The sequence below is a fragment of the Suncus etruscus genome, chromosome 13, assembly GCF_024139225.1.
Source record: "Suncus etruscus isolate mSunEtr1 chromosome 13, mSunEtr1.pri.cur, whole genome shotgun sequence".
NCBI classification, from domain to species: Eukaryota; Metazoa; Chordata; class Mammalia; order Eulipotyphla; family Soricidae; genus Suncus; species Suncus etruscus.
In genome coordinates this window covers 12731734-12750402 of record NC_064860.1, presented here as the reverse complement: position 1 = coordinate 12750402, position 18669 = coordinate 12731734, and the positions used below count along the sequence as shown (strand labels likewise).

Below are 18669 nucleotides of genomic sequence, written 5' to 3'. Positions count from 1 at the left end.
GATTTCTGAAGGGGGAGGAATTGTATATAGGAGGGGCTATATACACTATAGGCATGAATTGTTTACAATTTGTTTGGCTCTCACAGAGGAGTTTTCTCTCTATGTACACTTGCCCATATGAAGACCTATATTAGTGATCTATTCTTAAGGTGTTGTTAGAGATCTCCCCCTAATAGGATGGCCCTGAGCTCTTAAGGACTTGTTGAATTAAGGTAAATAATAAACTTAGGTATAGCTTAAGAAAGAGAGGTAGGGAGTATAAGAGATAAGAGAGAGGAGAACAGCAATATAGGTAAATATGGTAAAAATAAATTAAAGAAAAGTTAATAGATTGAATAAAAGAGATTGTTTAGTGTATTGTAGTTGGGTGGTTTTCCCAGTTTCTAGGCATTTTTTTAATGATGGGGTTGGGCCTTTCTATATGAAGGTTTCAGGGTTGATAATGGCTGGAGCAGTTTAGGATTCACATAGGTTTTGCATCTTGAGTACTAAACAGTTATGGTAATGAGGCCTATGTAGGTGGCTACCCTATGGAGTATTGTCCACTGTATCTTATGTATGAAACTTCCTTTCCTAAATAGAAACTATCAGTGTGGGTATTCTTTGACAGAGATAGAATTGTCGATGAGGAGGAAGAAGAGAGGGAAGAAGGATAGAAGTAGGGAGAAGAGAGAGAAAAAGAGAAAGAATAGAAATATTAATTTGTCCAAATGTGTTCGATCATTAGGTCCTGTAATATGTTTGTGGTTCAATGTTGACTGTTTCAAATGTATGAATGATCATATGTTTCAGGTCCTAATAGAGGACATGAACCAGAGATAAGGGTATATTGGAGTGTTTTATCAAGACATTAATGCAAACTGAATATGGTGTCTAATATGACTGAACACAGAGGTATCCTCTTAGGGAGTCCACCCTTTGTATCTAAGAATCCCTGTGGACAGAGAAGCTGAGAGGTTATTTTATACCTAGTACAATTAAGGCACTGAAACATATTGTTAGGAAATGCTGCCATAGATTATCTGGCTTCCAGTCATATCCTTCACCTCTATCTGTGTATATGCTCCCTAAGACATTATTTTAGGTCCTGTAGTAAAAGGCTAATTACATACCTTTTCACTCTAAATGGTTGTTTCCATTGTTGTTGGTTTCTTTAAGGAATAATGGATAGTCCAGACTTTGTGTTGTTCCTCTTCTACTTGTTTTGAACACTTCTCCCCAGTAAATGCTTGCAACTACAGGCTTGGAGTTACTAACCTATTATTAGACTATTGTATTTTTTCTTGGAGTATTATATGGATATATGTAGTATATTCTACATACCTTAGAAAAGTGCTATCATTCTGTTTTTATCCTTCTTTTCTTCTGGATTATTTCATTTAACATAATTTTTTTAGATTCATTCATGTTGCTGAAAAGTCCATGATTGTTTCATTTCTAACTACTTTGTATAACTCCATTGTGTTTAAATATTAATCTTCATGATCCAATCATCTGTTGTTGGGCATCAAGTTTGGTACCAAATCTTGGCTATTGTGCTGAGTGCTATGATAAATAGTGGAGTACATACATATTTTGGTATGAATATTCTTCCATCTTGGGGATAGATACCCAGGAGTGCAAACCCTAGATCTCAGACATAGAACCAACACAGTTCTCCACAACAGCTCCAGATATCAAACTCCCTCTGGGACATTCTTCATACTGCTCTGACACCAACAGGTGCCAGTTTTGATATGACATCCTGATAATGAGGAATGGCAACAACTTGATCTTAGAGCAGCTGTATCTTACTTGCCTCACCAAGAAGAAATCAGAAGAAATGTCATCCTTTTTTCTGTGCAAATCAGGGGATGAATGCCAGAGAAGATCAAATTTCCTAGGTTGAAGCAAGCTGGGGGAAGTCCCAAAATATCTGCTGAGCCCAAGGGGCCCAGCAGTCAGCTTTATCCACAACTTTGGCCCGGAAAGACTCACCTCAGCCGATGCAAGCTGTCAGGGAATGAATGCCAGGGAAGATCAAAGTTCCCAGGTTGAAGGAAGCCGGGGGAAGCCCCAAAATGTCTGCCGAGCTTAAGGGGCCCAGTAGAGTCTGTCTTATCTATAACACCGGCCCAGAAAGACACACCTCAGTTGAGGCACTCCCTCAGGTTATTAATGCCGAAGATCATCAAAGTTCTCAGGTTGAAGCAAGCTGGGGGAAGCCCTAAAATGTCTCCCGAGCCTAAGGGCCTAGCAATCAGCTTTATCTGCAACTCACCTTCCCTTTTTTCTGCTTTCTCTTCATAACATTTCAGTGTGTCAGAATAGGCTTAGAATAAAATAGGTGCAAGAGTGAACAACTGATGGGAATTTTAAATATCTGTAAGAATGGAACTCATATTCGAATTTTATTGATGCTTTAACCTTTATAGTGGCTATATACCCTAAATTTCACTCAAGACCAAGAAGTACCTATATTGAATTGACGCGTTGACCCAAAAGTCAGCTTTAAATTATCTGAAGTATTTTGCTCCCTTTTATGTGCACTGACTTACATGACCAAGTGTTGTGTCCTAAAAGGCTCACCAGAAAAGGGTTTTATAACCCTTTATTTTATGACATCTTTACTATTCTCAGGAAGAAATTTTGGTGCTGCTAGCAACATCATTACAATGTATTTTTGTGTGTTTTGGGGGTTACTGCCTGGCAGTATTCAGGGTTTCTTGGAGTTCTGCATTAAAAGGTTACTCCTGTGCTTGCTTCGGCAGCACATATACTAAAATTGTAACGATACAGAGAAGATTATCATGGCCCTTGAGCAAGAATGACATGTAAATTCATGTTAAGCATTCCATATTTTTTTTAAAAAAGAAAAAAGTACAATAAAGGTAACTTCGGGGGCTCAAGGGGCCTTATGGGGAGACAGAGATCAAACTATGTTTACACTCGTATTTGTACTGTTTCTGCTTCAGTACTGGGCAAAGTCGAGGCAGTGGATTTGACGATTTGGCCTATAGTCTAATGTCACTCTATGAAGTGGGCCTGGCTCTTCTGTGGGAGGATCTGGGAGGATCTTGGAGTCACAAAATAAGCCATCACTACAGGGCAGAGAGCCATTGTAGTTCTAAGGTGCTATTATTTCTTCTGTTTCTTAGTGCTTCTTTTATCTGTTCTTCATCTAAGTTTGATAAGGTTACCTGACATTCTTTGATTTTGTGATATTATTTTCGTGCTTGAATGGTTGTTTTCATTTGAGGTTTGGGGGAGATGAAACACTTTTTCAAACTTCTTGCTGCTATCACTCCATTCTAATCATCCTCAAATGCTTTTTATTATGAGATGGTTTCTAGCATAGAGCAATAGGACTTTAGCAGTGATTTGGAGACATACAAAACATTATATATTATGATATTAAAATTATGAGTTGGATAGTAGGAAATTTCTTATTCATAAAAAATATTTTAATTAAGGAAAAAATTGTACTATTTTTTAATATCCAATTCACTTTCATAAGACAAAGATTTTCTTTTCTGAGAAAGCTAGAGTACTCATCATTAATATACGTTATTTCCCCACCTGCCTCAAGATTATTTAATTTCATACTACTGTCTCTGATCTTTCTTTCCTGTTCTGGAGTGTTTTCCACCTCCAACATTAATTTTTTATTTTTGTTGTTATATAAATTGTTAGAAAGATGTGAACTTGAATGGTTTTGAAGAAAAAATATCACTTCAACTTGAACAACAACAAAACACCTCAGACTCTCTACCTTTTTCTCTTCATCAACTCTATCTGTCCCCTTCCTCCCACTTTCCTGTGCTACTTGATAGGACTAGTTCTCTCAAAGTACAGAGAAGTTGTGTTAGCAGCTTCAACATGGAATCATTTCATATGTTTTTCTCCTTCTTTTGTCTTTTGCCTTTATATATCTTTCTCCTTCTGCTGAATTTCCTCATTGAATGAGTTAGGTAAGAGGTCAATTATGGAATACACTATCGTGCCATAGTATATTGATTCATAACTATAAACATAGTATATTGAAGTGCCCATTTTTAGTGACTAAATTAATGATTATAAACAGTATTCATAACTCTTCCTTGAAGCATTATATTTTCATTTTGACTCTCCCTTCAATGCATTTTGGCTATAATTAACATCTTGGATTGTTCAACTGATATTCCATTATTTACACTCAAATAATCATAACAACCATGAGCAGACCCTCAAGATTTACAGGTTTTTTTTTCAACTTGTGACCTTTACACATTAGTTTCTCTTTCTGAAATATTATTACTCATTTCTTACTTACTTACTATGATCCAGCAATGTGGAATGAATATGTCATGAATGGACAGTACGTAACTTCCCCCTCAATAAAATAATGTTATTGCATAATCTATATCTAAAACACACTGACTCGTTCTAGTTCACTTATTCTAGTAAAAATGAAGCTTTGTGAGTGAATATTAACATTAAGAATTTTTGGGATTTTTTGGGGGGTGGAATCCAGGGCATGCTTTCATCACACACCCTGGTCTTGTTCAGTTTGAGAAATGCTGACAGCAGAAATGGCTCGGGTTGAGTTCTAGCACTGGGGATCCTTCTGGAGCTGAATTTGGTATCAAGCAACAGTCCACATTTCAGAAGCAGTGAGAACTAAACTACAGAGTATGAGTCAGCAGGAGTATTGGTTGTAGTTTCTTGCCAGGGTACGAGATGTGGGGCTGATTGGATGTCCTTTGCTTGGGAGTTGGATGATGGCTTATTGGGACAGAGGTTGGTCTTGATACCTAATGAGTTAAGAACTGAGAGTAAAGAGTGTTAATAAGTTGGAATATCAAATTGAAATTGGGGGAAAATGGATAGCAAGATTTCTGAAGGGGGAGGAATAGTGTATAGGAGCGGCTATATATAATATAGACATGGATTGTTTACAATTTAGGTTTGGCTCTCATAGAGGAGTCCTTTCTATGTACTCATGCCCACATGAATACATATATTAGTGATCTATTCTTAAGGTGTTGTTAGAGATAGGAGCCTAAAAGGATGGGTCTGAGCTCTTAAGGACTGGTTGAATTAAGGTAAATAATAAGCTTATGTAAAACTTAAGAAAGAGAGGAAGGGAGAACAAGAGATAATAGAGAGGAGAACAGCAAAATAGGTAAATATGATAAAAATCAATGAAAGGAAAGTTAATAGATCCATAACATTGCATCAAGGTGGGAAAGTTGTCATTATATTATTATATTATATAAAATAATTATATTTTCTTAAGGCCAACATATATATATATATATATATGTACCATATATAGTTTCTTTACCCAGTCATGTGTTCATGGGCATTAGTTTTGTTCCATATTTTATTTATTATATATACAGCTACAATAAACATTCTGAGTTGTTTATTTTTAGTTCACCTGGTTATTTTTCTTGAGTCTATATTATTCCTGCAAGTAAAAATAATCTGAATAGTTCACATCTTTTTAAATTCTGCATATAGGAGCATGTACTGTGTAAAGGGCATAGGGTATAAAGATGGACAGTTCTTGTCTTCAGAGTGATGAAATTCTAGTAAGGAAAAACACATAGTAAGTAAGGTGACAAGTCAAACCAACTAACATATTTAAATAGGAAAAAGAAATAATATCTTGGGGCTGGGCTGATAACACTGATAGCAGCGAGTATGTTGTTTGCCTTGCATGTGACTGACTGAGATTTCAACCCTGGCATCCCATATGGTTCACCAAGTCTGCCGGAAGTGATTTCTGAACACAGAGCCAAAATTAACCCCTGAGTGCTGCCAGATGTGACCCCCAAACAAACAAAATTAATTAAAGCAAAATATTTTGATCCACATTTCACAGCCTCTGTCATGTAAGCTCATCAACCCAACTCCACTGATGTAAGGCAAGTCAGTTAAATTTATAGGTACACTGTTCTACTTTCTGAAAATTCTGGTGCACCTGCTGGAGGGCAACCGGCCAAGTCTGCTCTGCTGACGCTGTGGTAGCCACATTCACATCCCAAAACTGACTCCAACTTCACTGCTTTACAGCTAATATTGCAATACCAACAAGCCAACAAAAATCCCAGGTTACCAATTTAGGGCCTGAAAAGTATAGAGTCTTTTAGGAGTGGGCACAGACAGACTACTTCATCCTATTATTCACACACTTAAAAGTTCCAGTAGCCACAACACTCCCACAGCTACCATGTAAGCCCCAAAGCCCATTTCTATAGATTCTGAAGTTTCTGGAGTGCTTATCTAGATACTCACCACATGAGTCCTACAAATTATTCAATACTGACACCCCAGGAGGAGCATAGCATAGTATATGGAATTGTAACATAGAATACAAATAAGCTCAATAAACTCAAACAACACAAAATGCTCAACTATCAACAATGCTCAATAACTTAATGACCCCGCTTTGAGAAATAACAATTTTTCACAAATGTTCTTTTACTGAAGTATTTTTGATAATCCCATTAGCCATTTAGTTGTACAGCAATGTAATATAAATTAGTTTCTGCCTGCTATGGAGCAGACTTGGGTGTGAATGAGAAATTGAAGACAATGATAAAGGAATGTCAGGCTGGTGGTGGGATACCAATTGAAAATTAAATACCAGAAACAATTTTATAGTGAACAATTTTGTAATCTACAGTTTTTAAATAAATTAAAAAGAAAAAGCTAAGGGGAAAGAAAAAACTTTAAGGAAAATATTTTTTAAAGGGGAGCGATTTCTGAACGTAGAACCAGGAGTAACCCCTGAGCGCTGATGGGTGTGACTCAAAAACCAAACCAAACCAAACCAAACCAAACCAAACCAAACCAAACCAAACCAAACCAAACCAAACCAAACCAAAATATTTTTAAAGGGGCTGGGGCAAGAAGACAGTGGGTAGATGCTTGCCTTGCACACAGAAAACCTGGATTCTATCCACAGCATCCCATATGGTCCTCCAAGCACTTCCAAGAAGGATTCTTGAGTGTAGAGTCAGAAGTAACCCCTGAGCACTACCCATGTGACCCCAAGACCAAAGAAAAGAATGATTAAACAAATTAAAAAGTGAGCTGGAGAAATAAAGAAAAGAAACAGGATATTCTGGATATTAGATTCTTGAGTGTATTGATTTATTTACTGTTTAAAATTTTTCAAGGGAAAAGAGATTTAAGGCACAAGAATGCTTTCATCATCTTGGCCTTTGAATTTTATTTAGTATGCTTACATTATTAAATATACATACACATGCATAAAGTACTTTTGTACATGGTTTTTCAGATGAACTGTTAAAATGACATTTTAAATAAAAACTCAGCACCTCTCTAATGAGTATAGAATAATCTCTGTTGATAAGGGAGATTTGCTATTTTCTTATTATCCAATTTATTTTAATGGCACCATCTTCAAACACTGTAAATTGTTGGGTAAATGTTAACAGTCAAGAGAAATAGAAAAAACACAACATCAGGATTTAACAAAGTAAAATCTGTACTGAGTTCTTACTACAATTTTTCCTTTTTCTGGGGACTTCCAGCATGTTATGAAGATGAGGGTCTAGTGTTTTCTTCTCATCCTGTTCTATCAGGAAGGAATGATGAAGGAATTTTTTACTCCTGATATCCTTGAGGCAAGTGGTGAATGTTTTCTTTTATTTTTAACTCTCTACATTTTTTCAAAGAAATGTTTTAATACATAATTAAAAATGAGAATTTAGTTGGTAATAAAAATGATACAATTACTATTCAGCTAGTATTAAACCTTATTGTCCTAGGATATGACTCATATTACTTCATGAAAACAGAGTTCTCAAGTTAAACAATATTTTGTGGATGTTATTGGTTTGAGTTTTAAAGAGATTAAACATCTTGCTCAAGGTCACATGTAATCAGGGAAGTCAGATATGGACCCTTGCTGTTGGTTCATTCTCAATTCTTAAACACAAGCCATCTGTGTAACTCTTTTATTCTGACAAACTTGTGGATCAGGGTCTAAGTGGAAAAAAATAGAAGAAAAATGAACTATATGACTTGTGACATAAAACGTCTGAGAGTGGTTATTGCTTATGACTAGTGGAAAAAGTAGTTCACTATGGTGAAAAAAAACTGTGGTTTTTCTGAGTATATGTCTACTTTTCATCAGGGTGAACCCCAAGAGCACAACAAAGAAATTTTTGAACATAATAACGCAGGTTGATACAAACAGTAACCTCAGTGAAAAAATTATGTATTTTTTGCACCACAAAAGATTTTTTAGACAAGAAGTCTCAATATAGTATCATAGATAGGATGTCATTGGAAAGACCAGGGAAAAGCCTACAAATATCAAATAAAAATTCAAAGAATCCTGTGGTTAGTGGATGTTTAGGCTTTATCCCTAACTTTCTGGTAACTGTTTCTTCTGTTTCATGTTGCTGCATGGCACACCTGCAGTGCACCTTACAATATTAAATCAAAATTTTTATTCTACGGCAGAATAAAACTATTCAGTAAAAAAAAAAAAAAGAATAGAAGTATCGAGGCTGGAGAGATAGCATAGAGGTAGGGTGTTTGCCTTGCATTCAGAAGGACCATGGTTCAAATCCTGGCATCCCATATGGTCCCCTGAGCCTGCCAGGAGCAATTTCTAAGCATAGAGCCAGGAGTAACCCCTAGTGCTTCCTGGTGCTTCAAAGCTGCCCCCCTCCCAAAGAATACAAGTATCTAGAAAAAAAAAAAGAATACAAGTATCTTACAAATATACAATTTAATAAGAGTGAGAAGCAAAATGGTAAAATTTAATGGGAAATATCTTAATAAGCCTATAAAATTGTGTTTATCTTAAAATGTGAAAATTTACTTTATTTTAGAAAATATTATAACAGATTGGGCCAGAGTAGTAGCACAGCAATAGGGCATTTGCCTTGCATGAGGCAAGGCTTATATTTATATTAAATTAGATTAATATAAGTTATAAAAACAAAACAAATCAACTTATTTGCAGATCTAAAAATGAATGTAGTCTTGGAAAATTAATCCTCTAGTTTCTGTTATATTTTCATGTTTCCCACATACTGAGATTAGCATTAACATGGTCTGAAGAATCCTGAAGAAGAAAAAAAAAATGGAATCCAATTTATTGTGTCTTTAAGATATTGAAGGACACAATCTATTTCCAGATAATGAATGATTCTCTACAGAACTGCATAAAATGTAAGATATTAGCAAATGTATTATATATAATATTAATATATGTTATATGATTGTATATAATCCTATTTAATATATAACCATATTAGTATGTATTATTTTTCAATAAGAAATTGCTTGTGATTCACAAGGCTTCCATTAAAAGTATTTATTGTAAGTGATTGTCAGGAAAATATCAACATGGAATATTTCATAAAAATCACTGTTAAGCTCTCTATAAAAATGACTAATTTATTTTTAGGTAAAATTAACAAATAAGTTTTTAATAATCACAGTCTCATTTTAATGAGATCTTTTAGTATTATTTTTCTAAGGTGTCAATCCAATACCTCATAACTTAGGCAAATCTTTATGGTTTTCAGATCTCCGAGTTGTACAAAGAAGATATTGGGAAGGCCTAAATTAGTTTCATTATTTATATGACTGTGTAGAATTAGGTCATAAAGGAACCACTAACAGTGTGACTGAAACTTTGTGGTTGTCTGCAACTTTGTAAAAAAAAAAAAAAAAAAAAACCATCCATTTTACACATACATTCACAGATGTACACCACTTGTTTGGGAACTTCGAAAGAGAGGAAGGTCACAACTTAAGAATTATTGCTTCAGACACTAGATAAGCTTTTTTTTAAGGATGTTCTATATTCTCCAAAGAATAGTAGTAGTCCCATATCAGTTTAGAACACGGTCTTAGGCATTTTTTTTTTAACTGAGGAAATGGTGTATTATAAGGAATTAGCCAGAATGAAGTGTTATCCAGGAATTACTAATTTTTATCTCTCATGTCTTTGCCCTTAAATTTTTTTATCCTGGGCTGGAAGGATAGTACAGAGAGTTGGACGATTGCCTTGCTTGCGGGTTCCATCCCTGGTATCCCATATGGTCTCCTGAACCTACCAAAGGTAATTTCTGAGCTCAGAGCCAAGAGTGATCCCTGAGCACTACCAGGGATACCCCGAAACAAACAGTTTGTTTTATCCTTTCCCTGATAGCTAAATCTCTATATCTTAACTTCTTAACATGAGGTCCAGGAACCAGCTACATCACCTAGGAGTTTTAGAATCAATTTTTTTTATTTTTTATTTTTATTTTCTTTAATTGTATTTAATTTTATTTTTATCTCAGGTATCCAGGTTCAAAGGAGAAAAGATAATCAAAATTTGCAGCCCCACTTTCAGGCCTGCTGAATTGGAATCTTGGCTTTACCAGCAAAGCCTCGCACCTACTATGAGCTTGGAAGCTTTCCTGTCATTTAAAATGTCAGCTCCTTTTGCTATTTTGTAAGGCTGTTATCTGTTCTTATTCCTGATTCTTTGCTAGAATTGTGTTTTCTCCTTTTGTTTGTGGCCAGCTTTCCCTGTGCTCTTGTGTTTATTTCAGATCATTTTGTCTTTCACTTAATGACACCTAAAATCTGATTTTCTTTCTTTCTGTAGTGACTCTCTCTGTCAGAGTCATCACTTAACATCTCTTGACTAAACCTCACCATGCATCCACTATTTTTCCCTTCTAGTTCTTGTGCTTCAAGTTCCAGCCCCAGGGTAGGACATATGACAAGTCAGTTAACCACATTCCTCATGACTAGGTGAGTGGTGCCCACAAGAAGATGGAGTTTTGATCAGGCAATGGCGAGTGGAAAATAATTCATCGAGATTGGGACTTCTGGGGAGGGAGATTTCAAACTTATTTTTTGGGGTTTCAAGATGATGAGATGTAAGTTATGTAGTTCCTTCTATAATCCATTCTGCCTTTAAATTAAACCCAAATAGGGAAGTGATCCCTGCCCTTGACCCCCTGTTCTCCTTCTCCTCTACCTGAGCTTCTTCTCACTTCTTAAGTAATCTTCAAGACATTGGGAATGGATTTCCAAGTGTCTATATAATCTTGCTTTGGTATTTTTTTTTCCCCAGATAACCAAGACTGGAACTTTCTCTTGACCAGTTCATTTGACTCTAAACTTCCAGAGTATGTAAGGAAAAAATCATCTCTGAGGTATAGCTGGCCTGTATACTTCATGACAAAGAGTTGATTGGAAAAAACATTTGCGAGGGAAATGGATAAGTCTTTATCTTGTGGACTGTGTTATTCATTAATATCTGTGAGTATTTGCTGGGGTGTAGGCTAGAGCCAGAAATGAAAAGACAATTATATATATATATAACTGTATATTTCTTTACTGTTGGTAGTAGCTGAAACCTATCTTTCCATTTCTTCACTCAAATATCCAATGAATTCCACATTAGTACACATTTACCTATTATCTAGAACTATTTATTCCTTTAAAAAATAGAAAAATTGGTTCTGAAGTGCTTGTATTATTTACACATCAAAATCCAGGAATGCCCCTAGACGTATCCTTCTTATGAAGTTTCCATCAGGTTTCTCCAATAGATCAATATTTTTTTCCCAATAGATTTAAAAAAGTCATTTGGATCCACTTCTTCCTTACTGTAAATGTGTGATTTTAGTTTCAAATGAGTCTCATTCCTTTCAAATTATTCATCTTATTCATCTTCAACCACTTCTCCTCATACTGGTGTGGTTCCACAGATGGCCAGTCTGTGGAACAGAGTTCAATAGGTGCCTGTTCACAGGTTTTGAAAGGCATAAAGATAGCATGGAGGTAAGGCATTTGCCTTTCATGCAGGAGGTCATCGGTTCGAATCCCGGCATCCCATATGGTCCCCCCGTGCCTGCCAGGAGCAATTTCTGAGCCTGGAGCCAGGAATAACCCCTGAGCACTGCCGGGTGTGACCCAAAAACCACAAAAAAAAAAATAATGCTGTTCTACACAGTCATGAGTGTGACCATGAGTGGAAATAAATTATATTTTTCTACTTACTAATCATTAGTGGCTACTTGGCACTTATTAAATACACAAAGTTATATATCATGATGTACACACCACTTGATGCCCTTTCTTTGATAGCCAAATTGTATTATTGACTTTGTGATAGGCAGAATTCCAAGCAATGAAGGTACCATAATGAATAAGATAGAAAGTCTGATTTCAAAGAATTATTCACTACAATTAAAAAATAAGGTTATATATTGTGAATGAATGAGCAAAGTAGAAAGTCTAGAGTACAGGCAGGGTGGGACTGGGAGGAGGGAGATTTGGGACGTTGGTGATAGGATTGTTGCACTGGTGAAGGGGGTGTTCTTTACATGACTGAACCCAACCACAATCATATTGGTAATCAAGGTGTTTAAATATATTAACTTAAAAATATAAGGCTATAGCTTATGGCAACTCTATTGGATGTTGTGGTCTAAGAAAGTTTTCAAAAGAAAATTTGGATGGACTAGAGTACAAAATCTAAAGTAACATTTAGTGAAGTTTCTGATTTACTGAGAATTAAGAAATGCTCTCTATTTTGAATAACAATGTGTGCTAGAGCTGTACCCCAATTTTCAACTCAAGCAAACAGTTATTGCAAAGTGTTGTGGTCAAGTTTGTCCACTTGGAATATCCTTATTTTGGAAGTCAATTATCTTTTTTTTCAAACTACAATTACCCCCTTTGTTAAAACAGTTTTAAACTGCTACTCACTTATCAAGCAGATGGAGGTGCTCATGCATGAATTTCTACAATAATAATTGTTTTTATTGGAAAATATTAAAAGATATTTAATTTAGTATTAAATCCTATTAAATTTTCCTTTAAAAGCAGATAATATGTTTTAGTATTTTATTTTTTTAATTTTGTATATATTACATACACACCCAGTGAGTATTTATTTAAATAAAGAAAAAATTCCCCTCAAGAATCTTTCATCTCAAAATTTCCATGGAACTCAGTTTCTTTTTTTATTTCTCATTCTGCAGATATTAAGATTTATTGAGATGAAAAAGTGAATAACTAGCACAATGGTGAATGTCAGTGTGTAGTTTTAAGGAATTCCTGGTATCTAGATGGCAGACAGCTAACAAATGTTGCTGAGTCATACGTACTAAGTGCTTTATAAATATTAGTTAACTAGACTTTCCAGTGGTCTTATAGAAGAGGTATTTTAATCATTTCCACTTTACAGTAGGATAAAATGAAGCTTAGAGTGATTGGAGGTTTATACTCAATTACTATTTTCAGTGCTAGAGAATAGAACTCTTCTATGTCTGATTCACACAGAATGTGGTTTATACCTTAAGCCTTTACTATAGTCCTCTGTCTTTATCTTGTGCCTCTAATAGTATTTACAATTTAGGAGTCTCTTTCAAGTAAAGCTGGGAATGAGATAGTTCTTAGCTGTAGGTGGTTTATAATTAGAATTGTATTTGGGCTTTATTGTCTTGTATTTTTTTCATGTAAAACATGATTACAGTGCTCACTTCATCAGCACATATACAAAATTGGAATGATACAGAGAAGATTAGCATGGCTCCTGTGCAAGGATGACACGCAAATTCGTGAGGCATTCTATATTTAAAAAAACAGAACAGTGAAAACATGATTACAAATTAGAAACCTATTTCATCTGGCCACAGCTGTATATGACTTTGTGTTCCCCTTCCTGACCCCGCTAATATACCTTTTACTACTCGAAAAGGTGAGCAATGAACAAAAATATTCTTATGTAATTTATGGAGTATTAAATGTGAAAAACATTTTGAATATCAAACAATGCTATACACAGGCCTCAGATTTGCCAAATAACTTCTTTCAGAAAGTGTTTTTGAGATGAAATATGCTTCTCCTGGAAGAGCTATACTGGCAGGTGAGACAAAGTCCTAGATGGTTAAATACTTAGTGAGCATTAAAATCCACTTTTCTCACCTCACCTGCAGTCAAGGCAGAGGATTATATGGAGGCGTCATCGCAGCAATAATGTAAAGAGAATGACAAAAACGTGGATAGGCAATATTGAATCACTAATGTCAGTCAGTCATACACACAAAACTCATTCATAGTACAGCACAGTGTCTTATGTCATCCATTCAAAAAGCATTAAACAGCTCCTTGTGAGCATGCAAGGGCAATTCAATTCACTGGCACTTCAAAATAATTAATTTCCAAAGAAACAGCTTTAATATGACTTTTTTTCTGGGATTGAAAACTGATTGAAATCTATAGCAGTAAATTTGGAAATGAGATAACAGTTGAGATCTGCAGTAATACATTAATATGAGTGACATATGTGTTGACCCAACAATAGATTTGCAGGTGGGCATAAAAATATAGTTGAAAGTTTAATCTTGAAATTTAAAATAGTTGAAATATGTAGTGATGAGTTATAATGACTATCAATGTGTCTTCATCTAACAATGATCTTGGGGCTAACTCTGATAGTATGGTAGTGGAGACAGGGTAGTGGAGATTGCTAGAGTGTTTGAGTATCTTTAAAGTAAGGAATAATGCAAACATTGCTCATCTCTATCTTTAGTCTCTCTTCTTCAGATAAGCTGCATTTGAGTATTGGGGACTATTTGAAACTGATGTATAACACAAATAAGAAAGCAGACTGTTTCAGGCAACCAGAATGATACCTTAATTCTATCGTTCTAACAATGTGACCTTACATGAGCAACAACTCACTCAGTTTTCTCACCTACTGACTGGAGATATCAGAATTACCTGCATTCCAAAGTCGTAAAGGGATCAAGCAAAATGTGAAAACGTGGGTCTAGAAAGATACTTTAGTTGGCAGGGCTATTACCTTGCAGGCAGTGAACCAGGTTTGACCTTCAGATTTCTGTATCATCCCCTGAGCACCACTAGGAGAATTTCTTGAGTGTTGATCTAGGAACAACTTGAACATTGATCAGTGTGTCCCCCAAACAATCAAACAAACAAAATGTGAAAATGAACAGGCTTCATAAAGTTTGTGACACTTACTTGAGCCTTATAGGTGCTCCTTCTTTGTCAGGGAACTCACAAATGAAATGTAAATAAGCTAAATTTATCATATGTCTAACTTGATAATGACGAAGATAATGGCCATGCTGTTCTCAAACAAGAAGCCTTCTTTCAAATTAACCTTTCAATGCACCATTGTACAGAGAGGCATGTGCTAAAGTACACACATGTTATTTACCACCTCGATTTGCTGGATATGGCCTGTCTACATAGCCCTTCTATTGTTATCATCATCATCATCATCATTCCCATCACTACCATCGCATATATGAGCAAAACTAAGTGTCACAGCCTCCCTTGAGGAAAGCTCAATTGCAGCGTCTAGTCTAATCTAACTGCATCCAGGCAAAGAAGCATTTCTTGGAAGATAGTAAGGGATTTGGCAACATATGTTGAAAATATGGGAAGCAATGCCTTCTATGGTAACTTAATTAATTAAAGAAAGGTAAAATAGATAATTTATTCAACTTTGTTTGATGACCTGATCTGAGATATTGGTTCTTGTGGATTGTGCAGTAACAAATTACCTGTAACTTACCTCACTCCTTTTTTCCCCTTACTTCACTTTCTTCTTCAATTTTGCTTCCTAGACATTATATTCCCCAAGAAAATCTTAGTAAGTCAATGTTGCTGCACATACTAATGTCTAGAGATAATAGGAAAAAAGACATGACTTTTATAATTGTTAAAAATGAGTTCAATTAAAATATTTTATAATAAAATATTTTATCTATATGGTAATGGATATCTCCTGCATTTTCAATGCACAAGATATAGATTATATTCCTCATACCAGAAAATGAATTAGGTAGATTTACCATAGAAAGAGACTTTTTGAAAGATTGAGAGATTTTACAAGTAATAAGTAGAAGTGTTTAATAAAGGTAGAAAGAGCAAAATGAATGAAGTGAAAGCTGTATGAATGAATGTTAACTTGGATGTAAAGAATTATCATTTACCTCTGAAGTAAAAGTACTTGGAAGAGTGGTATAAGTAAATTGGGAGATGAAACATGATTCTGGGTGGGAAGATCCCTGGAACTCATACTAAGGAAATTTGACTTTGTTCTTTCAGTGGACATAAGCTTTCAAAGATTATCTTGGAAAAAATATCACAATGTAGGTTCTATGGAAAAATGTAACATATATAAATGACTTGCAAGAATATGGGTGTAGCCAGAATTGCTACAGTCTTCCAGAAGAAGACTGGAAAATGTATAATGAATATTCTGGTGACAGTATGAAAAAGACCTTGCACCTTCTTTGCATGTGTAGTGAGAGATAGGAATCAATACTAAAAATCAGAAAGCAGCAGGAATTATGATATAATTTTCTAAACGCAGGAAAAGGAGAATACATATGATTACATTTGTATTTTTGAGGCACACTTGAAAGTGCTTAGGGACGGACACTCCTGGAAGTACAGGGCTACAATATGGGAGTACTGGATATTGAATATGCATCATTTGAATGCAAGACAAGTACCCTACCTATCCCACATCAGAGGAATACACAAGTTTTGACAAAGGAGATAAATTTTATAAGTTATTTGAGTTTTCCAAAGAGCACTTAGGTAAAATTTTTCCAGAAAATGTTGGAAATACAAATCTAGAAATAAAGAATGTTATTTCTTGATAGATGAAGTTGACTACTTATATACACTAAAAATACATTTTAAGACTTTTTGCAATGATACAATTTGTAAATACCAAGTTATCATGTAAGCCAAGTTTCCATCTGCCTCCTTCAACTGTATTGACTGCAATGGAAAACTCTACTAGACATGAATAATGGTTGTTTCCAGAGTTTGACTATTGTAAATAGCATTGCAATGAATATAGGTGTGAGGAAGAAATTTTTGAATTGTACTTTTTTTTCTCAAGGTATATCCTTAGGAGTGGTATAGCTTGATCATATGGGAGTTCAATTTTCATTTTTTTGAGGAATCTTCCTATTGTTTTCCATAAAGGCTGGACTAGACAAGCAAAAGAAGACAAAAACTTCTAGAAACAAATTCATATAACAAAGTAGCAGGCTACAAAATTAACATGCAAAACAATTAATGATAGAGGAGAAATGGATATCAAAAAAGATATCTCATTCACATTAGTGCCACCCAAATTTAGATACCTTAGAGTCAACTTAACTAAAGAGGTGAAGAACCTATACAAAGAAAACTACAAAATCCTTCTTAAAGAAATAAAAGAGGACACACAGAAATGGAGACACATACCCTGCTCATTGATTGGTAAGATTAACATAATTAAATGGCAATACTCCCCAAAGCATTGAACAGATTTAATGCAATCTCTCTAAAGATATCCAAGTCATTCTTCAAAGAACTGGATCACACACTCATGAATTCAGTTGTAAAAATAAACACCCATGAATAGCTAGACAAAACCTTGGGAAAAGGAATATGGGAGGCATCGCTTTACTCAACTTTAAATTGTATTACAAAGCTATAGTCATTAAAACAGCATAGTACTGGAATAAAGACAGACCTTTACATCAGAGAAATAGACTTGAATATTCAGAGAATTTGCCCCAGAGTTACAATGAATTAATTTTTAATAAAGGGGCAATAAATGCAAAATGGAGCAAGGAAGACCTCTTCAATAGCTGGTGTTTGTACAATTGGTCAGCCACTTGCAAATAAGCAAATCAGACCTTCATCTAACGCCATGCACAAAGGTCAAATGCAAATGGATTAAAGACCTTGGTATCACACCGGAAACCATAAGGTATATAGAAAAACGTGTAGGCTAAACACACCAGGACACATTAGAGCAGGGGTCTCGAACTCGTGGCCCGCGGGCTGTTTGGGCCCTCCATACAACATTTTGTGGCCCGCAGCTGGCCTTCAAATATCGCAGTATTCGCAATTATTTGCTTACCGAAGAATCGCAATAAAACCGCATTAGTAAGAAAAAATTGCATTAAACATTCACATACCCCGAGCATTTTCGTTTGGAGTCTGCAAATGTTTAATGTGATTTTTTGCGATTTTTTCTTACTAATGAGATTTTTTATTGCGAATATTCAGTAAGTGAATAATCACAAATACTTTGCGCCTAGTGCAGACGTTATTTCCGCTACTCCTGCCTGCTGTCCCTTGCATTATCAGAGGCCTAAGGGAGAGAAGTTTATTACAAAATTAGATTTTGCCATACCTTCATCATGACTTCATCAAAGCCTGCTGTGAAGAGAAAGATTGATGACGAGCACAGACAATTTCAGGGAAAGTGGGAGACACAGTATTTCTTTGTTGAGCACAGGGGCATCTCCACATGTCTTATTTGCTCAGAGAAAGTTGCAGTGCACAAGGAACACAACTTGAAATGCCATTATTCTACTATACATGCTGAGGAATGTGCAAAATATCAAGGAAATGGGAGAGGCAAGCGGGTTGCCAGTCTTAAAGCATGTCTAATGAGGCAACAGATTTCTTCAAGAAAGCAACCAAAGAGAATGTTGCATCAGTCAAAGCTAGTTACATGGTTAGTGTGATGATTGCTAAGGCAGGGAAACCATTCACAGAAGGAGAATTTGTTAAAAAAAATGCATGTTACAGGCTGCAAGTATTATCTGTCTGGAAAAGAAAGGTCAGTTTAGCAAAATCAGCCTTTCTGCCAACACT

At 35.4% G+C, this 18669-nt stretch overlaps 2 non-coding genes across 2 annotated transcripts; both read left to right on the top strand.

Moving 5' to 3' along the window:
* Window positions 1-2734: 2734 nt before the first annotated feature.
* LOC126026780 (U6 spliceosomal RNA) lies at window positions 2735-2843 on the top strand. The gene has a single exon (XR_007502000.1). It is a non-coding gene; the product is annotated as a U6 spliceosomal RNA (small nuclear RNA).
* A 10654-nt stretch (window positions 2844-13497) lies between these two features.
* On the top strand, window positions 13498-13603 carry LOC126026755 (U6 spliceosomal RNA). The gene has a single exon (XR_007501976.1). It is a non-coding gene; the product is annotated as a U6 spliceosomal RNA (small nuclear RNA).
* The last annotated feature ends 5066 nt before the right edge of the window (window positions 13604-18669 follow it).